At 32.4% G+C, this 15,538-nt stretch overlaps 1 long non-coding RNA gene across 1 annotated transcript; it reads left to right on the top strand.

Moving 5' to 3' along the window:
• The first annotated feature begins 8,191 nt into the window (after nt 1-8,191).
• Nucleotides 8,192-10,518, top strand: LOC132629214 (uncharacterized). The gene is made up of 3 exons (XR_009578147.1): nt 8,192-8,455; nt 9,228-9,278; nt 10,271-10,518. It is a non-coding gene; the product is annotated as an uncharacterized LOC132629214 (long non-coding RNA).
• The last annotated feature ends 5,020 nt before the right edge of the window (nt 10,519-15,538 follow it).

The following is a 15,538-nucleotide window of genomic DNA, read 5'->3' as shown; positions in this document are numbered from 1 at the left end:
AGGACATACTATGATACTGGGAAACAATGATGATTTGAAAGAAAAAAGAAGGGAAACTTTGTTTTTGGTTCATTATATAATTCAATAGTGTGAAAAAATTATTTCTGTTTTTGGTTTCTGACCCGATATTTGGTACTCTTATTGGGGCTTGATGTCTCGATTAATGGACAATGTCAGGAATTTTCCTAATGATGTTCAGAATTTTAATATATATTTATTATTTAAAAAAATTGACATATGTATTTCGTCTAATTTTATATATGCTTAGTATACATGAGTCGATTTCCCCTAGCGGCAGGGATACACAAATAGCATGTGCGACGCCCATAGTTCCACATGATTACAAGTCGGCCTTCTCTTATCCAAGATTTCTAATTGGCACAATCTTGTGCATATTACGAAGCTTGCCTCAGAGGCTTAGTTTCAGTTTTGCCACCCGTTTGATGTCATGCATGGCCTCAAGCCTTGACTTGCTAGTTGCTATCATATTCCTATGTCGTCTTTCATATGCTGATTCTTGTCCGTGTGCACACTCCGGGTTAGCGACAAACATGTTAGTCCCTTGCCTTGCGCACAATTTGATCCTCAAGCTTGAGACTTGCGTTATGTAAGACGTACATGACAAATCCAGATTCGACAATTAATTAAAGGGGGAAGCACTCTCTAGCTACCAATTTTTTTTCTATACTCAGGATTCCTCGTACTAAGGGAGGAAATATAAAGCTAAATGCCTAGATATATAATAACTTGTTAGTTTCCAAAATTGTGGAGGCGGACCATTGATAGGTTATCGTGAATTTGCCCTTTTGTTTTCCTATTCAAATAAATGAAAATGACATCTAGAGAAGGAATCAGAATTGGAGCAACGAAAGCATATGGGATGCCCAAAATGCTTAGTGGAGGGAAACTTTTTTTGGTCAAACTATATGTCAAGAAATAATAAAATTTAATTACTTTGTAACCCTTTCCCTTGTAATAAAAGGCTTTTCTACAAGGGATTCAGCGTGAATGCATTTAGATTTCCTTTGTATAAAACCGTAAAAACTATCTCCCTCTAGACACACACACACACATATTTGGGATTTAGGTGCAAAACTAGGTTTAAGGAAAGGGTTCAATTAAATATCTTTCACCAAAAAATTATATTGTGAAAAATAAATAAAACAAATTTATTTTGGTATATATTAACGGATGAATCTCCTTGGCATGGAAAGTATTTCCGTGTAATTATAAAAAGGGTGCAAATTATTTCAATCATAAATTCAAAATGTTTGTATAAGATTCTAAATGAAGATGTCAAAATATTCCCACCTAGCGTGGTGTTTTCTCTAAGCATATATTTGTGGAAGTTTCCCCTTTTCCAAACCCTATAATAACTCCAACAATAACTTAACTGTCAACAACTATATATGGAGAGATTTAAGCATCTTTCAATTTCATTTTCATGTCCTAGCTGGCTTATGCCAACTCAACAATTCCTCTTTGGGCAAAATTATTTTATGACTTTATTTAAATATTGTCTTGCCACTTGATATTTGTCGGGAATATATAAGTTGATGGGTCCCAGAATTGACTAAAAGATTTTATTTTGTGACAACCATGAAGAAATATTGCAGTAGGTGAAATTAAAGGCAATGAAACCCCACCATAAGCAAAACACTTGTTCTTTGCACTTTTCGGTGGATTTTTTTAATTAATCCTTTAATTTGAAGTTGATACTCATTGAATTGATATGAATATTAAATATTACAGTGAGCTTATAAACTGGTTAAATTAGTTTATAAGTATTTTTCTAATTTATTTATGTGTTTGATAAAACAAAAGATGCTTATAAGCAAACTAAGCTGAAATTATTCAAAGCTTAGGTTGGTCATTCTCAATCTATGACTTTACACCTTATAAACATTTTTTGGTTTGACCAAGTCTTTTATGAGTTTGTCCTTAGTATTTTTTATAATATCTAAAATATTCTTCATAAAATTTAATTTTAATTATCTCTCTATTCTTTTTTTTTTCATCCGTACTTCTTTTATGTAAAACTATTTTTAAATTTGTATTTTTGTAAATAGCTATAAGGATATTTCATTCTTTTTTAACACTTTTTTAATCAAATACACTAACGGTTTATTATCAATATTTATATTCACGTAATTGCTTATTCATAAAATCAACTTTACTTAAATATAATCTTTTAGCATTTAATTTTTATCAGCCACTTTTAATTAGCTAAAGTAAATGGGCTATATATATTCATCAATTGTAGAATTCAATTTCTGAAACTATGAACTCGTTTGGCTCAGCTTTTTTGAGTGTTTAGCTAACCAGCTTATAAGATATTTTATGCTTAAAATAAGTCAAAAAAAAAAAGTTAGCTCGTTTGGCTTAGTTTAAAAAAAACATCTTATACGCTGAAAATAGCTTATAAGTCAAAAAAAAATAAGTTAAAGTACCCTAAATTTATTATTTTTAGCTTATAAGTTGAAAAAATTGTTTTTTTTAAGCCTATCTAAACGGTTACATAAATCTTATACTATTTGGGTTGAAAGGAAAAAGAAAATAAATGTCGATCGTTTGTCAATTGATATATATCTGAAGTGACAACTTATAACTACTGAGTTGTCTTTTATTTTAGTATGAATAATCATTTCTTGGAGATTTTGTTGTCGGCCCAAGAGAATCTTTTTAACGGTAGAAAATGTACACCAAAAGGCGCCGTATTTTAATAAATTTTAATTAAGAGTTAATTTACTCTGATTAAAGCATAACAAATTTATATTCTAATTTTACTCATCAGTACTCTAAAGAGACTTGTGACTTAGCTTGGTAACAACAATAACGTATCCATCCTGTGAAATCCCACAAAGTAGGGTTTCAGGAGGGTAACTGTATGCAGCCTTTAACTCTATTTTAGGAGGCAGAAAGGTTGTTTCCGATAAATTCTCGGCATAAGACAAATAGTGCAAAGTAGTATGCAAAAGAAATAACAACCGCGAATAAACCATGACAGAATACTATACAAGCATGAATAAAGCCGTCTGAAAAAAGAACAGTAACAACCAAATTTTTTCGATAAATAATATCATGACCTTGTTAATTCAGTTATTATGACACTCAAGCAGTTCGCTCAACAAATAGCTTTAATTTGGTGCGGGGTCAGTCATGTCCGACCCCAGTTTGAGGCGTGACACAATTCCTCTTACTGTAAATATGGATGAATTGGAATCTGAATGAATTGACGAAAACAATTGAAGACCTCTGAAGCCTTGAAGTTCTCCTCTTTCTAATTCTAGTTTATGAAACTAGAAAAATGATCATGTAACTTGTAAATTTTGAATTTAAATTTGCGAATTTATCTATCAATAAAATTAAAGACTCATTTGAGCCTGCTTCTTCTCAAATTTGTGTCCACTTACAGACTAATTATAATTTCAAACAAATAAAAAATTACAAAGTAAAAAAAAAAAAAAAAAAAAACAAACAAACCCGACCCACCCCAAGCTCGGATAACCTATGACCGAATATTTTTGAATGTGCACGATAGTATTGTTGGAGAATCCTAGTAATATATATTATTACATACCACCAAGCTGCTAGAGCAGACGTTATAAGTTTATTTGGAGTTTGTCCTAATTTACTATTACAAGCCGTAACATTTCTGGCAAAAGTAATTTCTAATTCATTTGCCATGAAGGTATCATTTGTACTGTCAATCTTCGAAAGCTTTAAGAGCTTTAGATCCTGTTTGGATGGACTTATGCCTATAAGCTACAAATAGCTTATAAGCTAAAAAAAATAAGTTGGGGTAGTCTAACTTATTTTTTTTGACTTATAAGCTGTTTTCAGCTTATAAGTTGCTTTAGATAAGCTAAGTCAAATGAGCCCAATTATTTTTTTGAGCTTATTGTAAGCACAAAATAACTTTAAGCTGGCTAACCAAACACTCAAAAAAACTGAAAACAGCTTATAAGCAACTTATAAGCCAATCCAAACGGGCTCTTAGTATCCAACTCAAAACCCTAAAATCATCAGAAACTCTAGCACCAATTTGTGTGTAAAACTTGAGTGCACTTATATTCCAATCAATGGAAGAAAACTCCATTCTTGCAGCCTCCGACGCCATGGTAGAAAACATCATCATAGTGGTCTTTGACAACTCTGAACTGCTCTGACTCCTCATCTGTGAGAGGCATATTGAGGTCAATTTCCTTGATCCCGAGGAGAACATTCTGGCGATTTTCAAAGCCAGTGGACAGGGACGCTCAATAAAATTCGTGACCTAAAACCAAATGATTATATAATAAGAGGTTGTTTCATAAAATTCATATACTAATAATGAGACGGAAAAGCTTACTTTCTATATATGGATGTTGGATTAATCAAACGAGAATAGCTAATTTAATTAGGAAAGTTGTGTTGAAATTGGTAAGTGAAATCGTTAGAAAAAAATGTAGAGGAGGAAAACTTATAATACAAGAGTAAGATAAATGTATTAATAAATAAATGAGAGAAAGAAATTTGCCATAACATGTTACTTACTTATTCGAACACCCTCATCAAAATTATAAGCATAAAATTTGTAACCTGTTATCAAATTTTTATTATACATTCTTTGATGAGTGATGTTGTGAACTTGTGATAAGCAGATAATTGTTGCATGAGTTTGTGTATATGTGGGACGTCGAAAGAAAATATGTTATAATACAATTCAACTTTAATTGAGGTTGTTGAACTCCACTCTAGGTGGTGATGAAAAACTCTTTTATAGATTGCAAAGGGCATGTATGCATGAGATTATTATTGAACTTTCTTTCCTTTTTCTCTTCTGTCTTGTGTCCATATAATTTTGTCCGTCTCAATCAGCTGATTTCTTAATCTCAAATTTCTGCAACAGAAAATGGTTATGTGATGCAATACATTATAATTAGCTCGTTTCAAAAATCTCTTTTTGCTATGATATTCATTGGGTATTATATATATATATATATATATATATATATATATATATATATATATATATATATATATATATATATATATATATATATATATATATATATTACTCAAGTTTAATCCAGAATTATAATGTGTCATCATGCTATTATGAAAATGCTCTTAGTCTAGCTAGGGATATTGCTACTGACATCAATTTGCTAGGTTCTTTGTATGTCGCATATTTTGATGGGCAAATTTGAACCATACCCGAACAACATAGTTACGTTCCCTTGTAAAAAAACTCATGTGCTAGAAAGCTTTCACTATTAATAAATATAGGCATATTTGGACCAACCTTATAATGGTATAAATATTGGATCTCAACTATTAATGAAAGACAAATCTAGACCACCATTTCACAAAGTTTAGGTGTACTTTGGACCTTTTTCCTTTATATGCCCATAAAATAATCATTATATTTGGGATGGTACCCTAACATTGGGATATCCCAGTACAGGCTTTCTACTTCTAGGGAATCCTTTTATTTTAATCAGTTGAGTCTTTATAAAAAGAAGTAAAAGTATAGAGTAAAACATTTTCTGACACTGGGCATACAAACTCCTCACGTGTGCAGTATAAAAACGAGAATTAACATAAACATCAGCATCATTTACAATGCATTTGGGATCTCAATATTATAGATCCTCTTGTTACTTAAAGTTGCGAGTTCTTGAAAAACTACAAAAAGTAGAAAACAAAAAGAAAGCAACAATAGTTCACTAACAAATCTTGTATATTTATCTACTTCTTTTTTGCAAATATGAAATCTTTCTTTCGTTAACAGAAATTATGTCAGATTATAACTATATAGTTGATAAATAGTTTATGAAAGTTTGTTCATTTTTGAGTTATAACTTTTTAATCAAGTTCTAAATTAATTTGAAAAACAACGTCCAGCAATTTTTCACAAAGTTGCGTAGCCAAATGTTATGACATGTTTAACATAAGTTTAAAAGTTTTATACTTATGCAAGAGTCAGTTTGCATGCAACTCGATTATTTTGACGGATTAATTGCTACATCGCACCAACACAGATACAGCCGTATCGGGTAACTCTCTCCAATTAGGCTTAGACAAATGGAAAAAAATCATGTAGTGATTTTGTGTCCATTAAATTTGAACTTGATACCTCGTAATTCTCAATTTACTTCATTGATCACTAGGTCACACTCCTTGGTGTTATACCTTCACTAGTACTACGGCTTGTTTAAATTCATAAATTTAAAAATATTTATTTTTTTCTTATATTTCGCGTCACATTATATGACAAATAAATTGAAATAGAAGAATACATGTTTTCAAAAATCTTGCATTACACTTATTTCTTTTTGTTCTATTAATAAATTAAATAAGCACTCGCAATTAAATTACAAATATGTCTCGTTTTATATGGTGTTATTACTATTAAACATTAATTAATGACTTAGAACATAGATAGTCCATAAAACTTGTCAGCAAATTCCATTTAAACACTCCAACGTCAGCTTGTTTCGATTAAGCACCTAAACACATGATAAAGTGTTCTTATAGACATTTTAGGTTCAAAATTTGGAAACACTTTTGTGCTTGCTAAAGTGCGCATTACGTAAATAGGTTAATCACTTAAAATATGTCGTCTCCTTTAATTATACAAATTAGCCTCAATAAGCCGTAAAACATCAGGTTTGTTGTAATTAAGATGTCATAGTTTATGTGCTTAAATTACCTACCTAATAGACGCTTGAGAATAAGCGCAAAAGCTTGTTCCGAATTTGTATTGCAAGTGTCTAATATGAACATTTTATCATGTGTTTGAATGTTTAATTAGAACAAGTAATAGTTCGAGTGTCTAAATAAAATTTGTTGAGAGGTTGTGTGTTAAGCATTAATTAATTTTCTTTTAGAAATTTAAGGTACTTTGAGTAATAATTTAATTTTGTTTAATTTAAGGATGAAGTTAGTTACAGTGGACTCGTAAATCTTTTTGAGGCCTAAACTTTCCCATTTAGCAAAGAGATTAATGGTGTAAGCCGTGACACGATTCTAAACGGACGTTACGATCATTAGTTAAAGTCCACCTTAATTAACGCTTGCACCTTTTAATCGAATTGACCCCATAATTAACGCCGTTAACTTCGGTCCTAAAAAGCCTCATGATTGACGTGGACATGCATAAAGCAAATTAATCGCCGCACTTGTTGTATGTGATTTATCATGGTTCACTTTTTTTCAATTTTTTTTTTTTTACTTTATTTGAATATCAGAAAGGGCCAAATATACCCTGTATTATCGGAAAAGGGTCAAATATACCCTTCATTATACTTTCGGTTTCAATATACTCCTGTCGTTATACTTTCGGTCCAAATACCCCTCCTCCGTTAAAATTGTCTAAGGTAGACACCAGGATGAGTTGTATGCCTCATGAGTCAGCCAGCGATTGGAGAGTTGATAACAGTTCACCGGAGCTCCCCAAGCAAGGCTTTGAAGTTCGTCATCACGTCGTTACAATCCAACGGAACGAAGGGAAAGATCGTCTGAAGGGGAATACGGTTGAGTGACAGTGCATCATCGTCACCACTGAATTGGCAGCAAGCAGAGGAGACAAGCGGAGGGAAGAGAGGGCTAAACGGGTTGGAGTGGTGAGGTGGCATGTCATGCAGTGTCCACCTCACCGAATTGTTAGTGCCATGTCAGACCTGGTGTCCAGCTTGGTCAATTTTAACGGAGGAAGGCTATATTTGGAAGAAAGTATAACGACAGGGGTTTGTTTGAACCGAAAGTATAACGAGGGGTATATTTGACCCTACACTAATTACGAAAGAATAGAAAAGATTACTATATAATTTTTCTCATCAAGAGTACTATACGACAACGACAACAACAAACACAACATATCTAGTAAAATTTAACGGGTGGCATCTGAAGTGTTATATCCCGTAATTTCGCATAATTGGGAAATCTTGGAAATAATTAAGACTTGTATGTTATAAGGCAATATTTTGATTCTAGTTAATATGTCTAGGTTGTTTATGAAAAATATTGGTGTGGAAATGTGGAGGAAGGCCAAGGGCAAAAATTGGGATTTCGGGAATTACAAAACAAGAGTTGTAACTAATTGGGCTCAACAAATTAATGCAAAAATTGAAGCCCAAAGCCAAGGGGTGGCCGTCCAAACCATGGCCCAAACCCAACAAATAGATCATGTGCTTTGCATGTGATCATTAAATCAAGGAAGCATACTATATATTCATGCTAATCCTTAGAATGTTCAAGAAGAACAAATCAAAACCAAAAAAATTGAAGAGCTCAAAAGCCCCTCTCGGCCGAACCCTATAGGAAAAGAAAAAAAAATTCCAAGCTTTGATTCTAATCTAAAAATCTTGTTCTTCTCGTATTCGTAGTGTATGCAAGACGCTCTCCGATGTGATACAATTAGTTCAGCAAGAGAGCGACGTTTGCGGCAAATCGGAATTTCAAGAAAGAGGTAAGATTTCTATGTTGTTATGTTATGGAATGGGTATACGTGTGTTAGTGATTAAAGTTACATGAAGATTTCGGAATTGTGTTGTGTTGAGCATGGCCGTGTGTGTGTGTGAAGGGTGTGTTTGGCCGTGAGCCATGTTGGTGTGGAAGGGGAGGTGAATTTGATTTTGTTTAGTTTGTTAGTTGCGTCGTTGTGGCATTTATGACGTAAATGAATGTTTAGCGAGTTGAATTGGCATTGAAGATGGTTGCGGGTTTTTATGGGAAATTATATGATTTTTGTATATTCTTATATAATTGTGAAAGTAAGACTTTAAATGTGAATTAATGTTGTTGTTAATGAATTTGGATGAAAACGATGCGAGTTGGTAGGTTTGTCGCATTTGTGGAAGTTTTGGATAGAATGTGGAAATTGGCGGATTACTTGAATTCATGTATATTGCATGGAATATTATTGGAATACGTTTGAATAACCTTGAATGAGTGAATGAATATGATAATGTTGATATTAGTTGATATTGTGGAGTTTGAATGGAAGTTGTCGCTTTATGTAGAAAGGAAGAATATTGATGCTAGAACCTATTCTGTTGTGATTTGTGATTCTTGATTCATTTGGTATTGTTGGGTTGTTGTTGTTGATATTGAGCCGAGCTAAGCCTCGGGGATGTTATATGTATAGGGGAAGTGCTGCCGAAATTTCGGTAGACAAATATGAAGTTAAGTGAATTCTTAAAGTCTCGCAATTTCTAATTGGTAACTTTAACCATTTGTAGATTCTGAGCGAAACGGGATTTGAGTTTTGACGAGCGTGGGACGCTTATAAGGTATGTAAGGCTTCCCATTCCTTCTTTTGGCATGTCCTAGGAATACTAGGTCATTTTTTTTAGCCCGTAGGCAATTCTATTCATGGAAATCCGAATTGGAAATCGAGCGCTATTCATTCAATTGAATTGAACTATAAAAGTCATATTTTGTTGAAAAGTGATCAAATGTCCGAAACTTTTGTAAATGTAATCTGATCGCTTCGAAACCTCCATGTATGATCCCATAGACCCCGAATGTCCATGATTCATGTCCGCCACCTCGACTTGACCTGAGGTGGGCCCGCTAATCCCGAGATTCCTTTGTTTACTCTATTATGCTAATTTTTGTATAATGTCGGCAAAGAATATTCGTTAATGAATCTGGCCATCCTAAAATAATGTCTTGATTGCCGTAATATTCGAAATTATATTTTGAGCTATAAATATCATTTTGGAAATACTATTGTGAAATAAGCCCCGTATTGACCGTTGAATTAACATATGATTTTGTTGAGATTCAAAAGGTGTTTTAATATATAAATTGCATTGTTTGCTCACGACTCTGTTCGTGCCTTTATTATGACTTCGTTCACCGGTTCCCGGGCCGGTTATGGTTCGTGCGCGCTATGATAAATTCGGCCGTATGCTGTGTTACGGTTCCCGAGACCTCGCCATAGGGCCGGGTTCCGTTTGGAGTTATGTTGTGATATGGCTGGTGATATGCTATGATGATATGTGTGTTTGGGGATGTACGGAGATTTGAACCTTCTGGTGTTATGCTGTGTGTGGCACCAGCGTCGGAGTGGTGACCACGTTCCTGAGCTTTTGCATGATTCTATCTGCATTATGTATATATGTTTTCAGTACAGATTTTGATATACCGTTCAGTATTTCCCTTTTGTATCCTGTTTGTTTTCAGTTGTGGCTTATATTTCTGTACTCTATGTTTTACATACTCAGTACATCTTTCGTACTGACCCCCTTTCTTCGGGGGCTGCGCTTCATGCCCGCAGGTACAGACACCGGTGATCCACTACTGTAGGCTCCACTTTCTGCTATTTCGGAGTGCTCCCTCTTGACCCGGAGCCCACTTTTGGTACATACATCTTTTGCTATGTATATACTTCTGTATATCGGACTATTTGGGTACGGCGGGGCCCTGTCCCGTCATATGTCTTCGTTTTGTATTTGTAGAGGCCTGTAGTCATATATGTGGGTCGAGGGTCCTATATGTGTCTGTTTTGGCTATGATATGTGTCTTAATGCGGTCCGTCTGTTATGGTGGCCAAAATGGCCCTTATGTTTATATTTGTACATGTGACCGGCGATGTGCATTCCGCCGCTCCCTTCTGTTCTGATATGATATTTTTGGTACGCGTGACCGCTTAAGACAAGTTTTGATTTGAATTATGTTTAAAGTGGCCATTATGAAATTTGAGTTAAATTTGGGTTTGATAACTGGATATGTGAATCAGTCTGGGTGCCCAAGTAGGGTTCCAGTCGCGGTCCACGGGGTTGGGTCATGACATGAAGAGAGTAGGTTATATGCGGACCTTACCCTATCTCATGAAGGTAGAAAGGTTGTTTTGAAAGACTCTCGGCTCGAGTAACTCATATTAAAGTAATATTAAAATAAAATAATATATAGAGGTGAAGCAGACTAACTAGTAATAACGAAATCATTACATAACATTCATAAAAAGAACAGTAACAATAGTAACATACTATGATAAGCAGCAACAACAACAACAACATACCCAGTGAAATCCCACAATGTGGGGTCTGGGGAGGGTAAAGTCTGCGCAGAACTTATCTCTATCTCGGAAGATAGGGAGGCTGGTTCCGAAAGACCCTTGGCTCAGGAGAAAATATGACGAGAAAATGTGAGATAAGCATAAGCAATTCAAAGCAATATGAAAATGAAACTAACAAAAGCGAAAGAGTCATGATAAAGCAGTCTGAGAAAAAGAAGCAGTATCTACTATAGATAAATAAGATAATCGAAGTACAAGAAACAATATATAGTAGCAAGAATCAAAGGACAATAGACTATAGATACTGGGATAACCGAAAAACATAAACAACAGGTACTAACAGAGATCGAAGGACAAGAAACTACGGAACTAGTACTAACACTACTAGGTGCAATTAAACAAGTTGTTATCATTTGATAAGGGCAAAGTCGAAGTTCTATTATAATTTCAGGGTTACTTTTGGAAAGTTGTCAACTTAGCCATAAAGGTCGGGGCATGGGGCGGTTACCTGGTGAACACTGCAGACAAAGCTGTCTACTTTTTCATTCACTTTCTTCACCATTTTATATACCAAAATTTTATATTAAAGTAAATAATGGTAGAATTATATTTAATCTGTGTGGTATAAACAACAGGTACTAACATAGATCGAAGGACAAGAAATTACGAAACTAGTACTAACACTACTAGGTGGAATTAAACAAGTTGTTATCATTTGATAAGGGCAAAGGCGAAGTTCTATTATAATTTCAGGGTTACTTTTGTAAAGTTGTCAACTTAGCCGTAAAGGTCGGGGCGTGGGGCAGTTACCTGGTGAACACTGCAGACAAAGCTGTCTACTTTTTCATTCACTTTCTTCACCATTTTATATACCAAAATTTTATATTAAAGTAAATAATGGTAGAATTATATTTAATCTGTGTGGTATAAACAACAGGTACTAACATAGATCGAAGGACAAGAAATTACGAAACTAGTACTAACACTACTAGGTGGAATTAAACAAGTTGTTATCATTTGATAAGGGCAAAGTCGAAGTTCTATTATAATTTCAGGGTTACTTTTGTAAAGTTGTCAACTTAGCCGTAAAGGTCGGAGCGTGGGGCGGTTACCTGGTGAACACTGCAAACAAAGCTGTCTACTTTTTCATTCACTTTCTTCACCATTTTATATACCAAAATTTTATATTAAAGTAAATAAATAAATAATGGTAGAATTATATTTAATCTGTGTGGTTAAGCTTTTGAGATGTTAAAAATATAAGGCCTTTTCATTCAATTTATTTGTCTTACTTTATGTTCTAATCGGTTTAAAAAAGAATATCTTTTTTTTTTGGGTAATTGTTTTATTCTAGTTTTTACATGACATGTTTAGACCACAAGATTAAATGAGATTTTGATGCAATTTATATATTTTTAGTTTGAGACCACAAGATTATAAAAAAAAAAAAATACTTTCTCAAATTCTATGCAAGTCAAAACCAAACAAGCAAATTAAAACGGAGGGAACATTTTTTTTAAAAAAAAAACACTTGTTTTAAAGATTTGAGGTATTTGACCGAGTTTTTGAAAAATAGAGAATAACTTTTGAATAGTAATAGAAATTATCTTTCTGAAATTGACAAAGGTTTTATTTTCAGAAGCATTATCAAGCAAAAATTACTGATCTAATATTGATAAAACAAGATTAGCTTTAAACACAAATTATTACTCTCTAAAAATATTTACTTTATAAAAATTATTTCTAATAAAATAATTCACAATAAGCAAATTTTAAAAGTTTGGTCAAATCATTAATTTATGTTTGTTTTCAAGTACTAAAAGAGATAACCGCAGTAACAATAATAAAACTGTAGAATTGTTATTTTTTTTTATAAAAAAATCCAATAACCATATTTGGTACTAATAAATACTAATTAGAGGTTGAGGAAAAGAAAGGGAAACCACTTTCTACTCCAAAAAGCATTATCCATCATTATTTTTAAAGTTAATGATTTGAGCCTCATTATAAACTAAAATAATAATAAGCATATCTGGCCCCACTTCTTATCCTTTGCGTGAGCTTTAAAAGGGTACCTTTGCGTTTGTGGTAATTTTAGTACTTTGTCTATAAGACTTCTTAGTGGGACAAAGTGGACAAAATTTAATTGTTTTTGGAGTAAAAAGATCATAAGGAAAATTAATATATAAAAGGGCTCAATTATTGAATCACCTCCAACATTCTTGTTAGTGACAAAATGCAAAATTGTGATCTTTATTCTATATTTGTTAATGGATGCTAATTAGTGTAAATTACTTTGATGTTTAGCATTTCTACTTTGGTTAAGGAATCTCTTGATATATATTCTAATGCTAGGAATAGGATATCTCGTGACTTTTCTTTTGTTACCCACCCTGTATATGATATCTCATTTGGTGTCCAACTAGTCTGGACTCGCGCACCATAAATATTGTTAAAGGAGGAAATATTTTCCGCTAGATTTATTTTTATTCTTAGGCTTTAAATCTGAGACCTTTAATTAAGGGTGGATAAATTGTACCCACCCATCACAACCCGTGGTGGCAGTGATGGAGGCAATTTTTTTTTTTTAAGGGAATTCAAAAAATTAAAGAAAATCACACAAAGAGCTAAAAACATTAGAAATTGTGGATAGCAAGTATAAAACAAAAAACTAAAGAAACAAATACACGAAGAGCTAAAAATATTAGAAACCGCGGCTAGCAAGAATTGGACCTACATCCTCTTATTCCTCTAAGAGAATTTGAACTACCTATATATATTATCGGTTGTTATAATTTTAATCAAGCATGTTAAACATACAATTAATATAATTAATTCTGCACTTTCAGAACCTCCATTAACAAATTTTCATTTATTAATGACTTTTCAAATGTTAAACTGTGTGAATATATACTCATATTTTATACGAAAAACAGTAATTTTGGTACTTTATTTCTTTATTCAAGTTGAAATTATGGTAATTCGAGATATGAATAGTATTAAAAAATGGTAATTGTAGTTTTTCCTTGAAGATACAATTGTCCTAAACTTATATGTGAAGTCAAGTGGCCCCTTAATGCCATAATTCATGTTTTATGTAAATAAATAATTATAATTGCGACAGTATTATCATGTTCGGAATACTTTATAAATTGGTTGATATAATAATAACAATTTACATCAAGTTTACCAAAAAGAAAAAAAAAATACTATAAAAAAAGTTCAAAAAGAGGTTATGGTCCTTGTTATTTTACTGCTTAAATTTAGGAGCAAGGATTGCATTATATTTGAATTACCTTTTTATATGCAATTAATCAGTAGTTTGCAATGATAAAGTTTCTGAAATTTAAGTGTTGTTTTTGTTTCTGATTTTTTTTTTTTGAAATTTAAGTTAACCCAATTTTGTAAAATTTCAACCAATTATTACTAGTAGAGAGATAAATCCGTTAATAATAAAGGAAATATTAATAGAAAGTTATGATGACAGTGCAAAGAGAACAATTATTAAACAAAAATTACATTATTTGAAAAGATTTGAGATAATATGTTTGAGAATTTTTTAAAAAGTTGAGTTCTTCTTTGTTGCAAAAACAGTTCAAACAAACATTTATTTTTTACAGTAAAATGTATTCAGTTAAATTTAAGTTTATCTATTCTTTGATCTTTTATCATATTATTCTCTCCCCACTATATGAAGAGGTTTAGGACAATGCAGTTGGTTGACTACTTGTAACCCCCCCCCCCCCCCCCCCCTTCTTTGTACAGTTATAAAAATATTCACCCAATTAATGTTAGGTCTAAAAGTGAAAACAATATTATTTCTTTCTTGATTTTTCAAAATAATATATATTATAAGATAACTATTTTTGCCAAACATAAGACATGTTGGAGTAACTTTATTTTACAAGGATGTCCCCATCTATATGAGCTTAGGTGCTAATTTTTGTTGCTAAACCAAGCTATTTGTATGCTTAATTGGAGCCACTACTTTATTATCTCTAGAATTAAGTGTGACCACTACCAAAAATGAATTAGGAACAAATTGATTGGGCACAAGAAAAATTAATCAAGCAACAAGTTTAAAAAATATGCTTTCCAGGAAAGAAAGTGAATACAATTTTACCGTTCGAGTCACACGGTCTAATATATTCATACCTAATAATTTTTCACAAAGTGACATAATTTGTACAAATCTTTTCTATTGATACTAAGGATAAAATAGTTATTTCTTTAATAATTCTTAAATAATAATTTTTTTTTAAAAAAACTATTTTTAGCAAAATGAAAAGCAAAACCTAATTGGAGCCACTACTTTATTATCTCTTTGAATGTGAACTAAGCACTAATTGATCGGGCACAAAAATAAATAAATTAGTCAATCAAGAAGTTAATGACGTATTATGATTTATGACTAATTTAAGTATATTTATGGTTTCTTCTTCAAAGTACTTATGAGAAAGCTTTAATTGTTGCAAGTGCTAAATGCTAATTAGTCAAATGCCATTCTCTTCTCATTATTAAAATTAG

Source organism: Lycium barbarum, chromosome 2, assembly GCF_019175385.1.
Source record: "Lycium barbarum isolate Lr01 chromosome 2, ASM1917538v2, whole genome shotgun sequence".
Lineage (NCBI taxonomy): Eukaryota > Viridiplantae > Streptophyta > Magnoliopsida > Solanales > Solanaceae > Lycium > Lycium barbarum.
The sequence above is the reverse complement of the archived record's forward strand: the minus strand, read 5'-3'. Positions and strand labels throughout refer to the sequence as shown.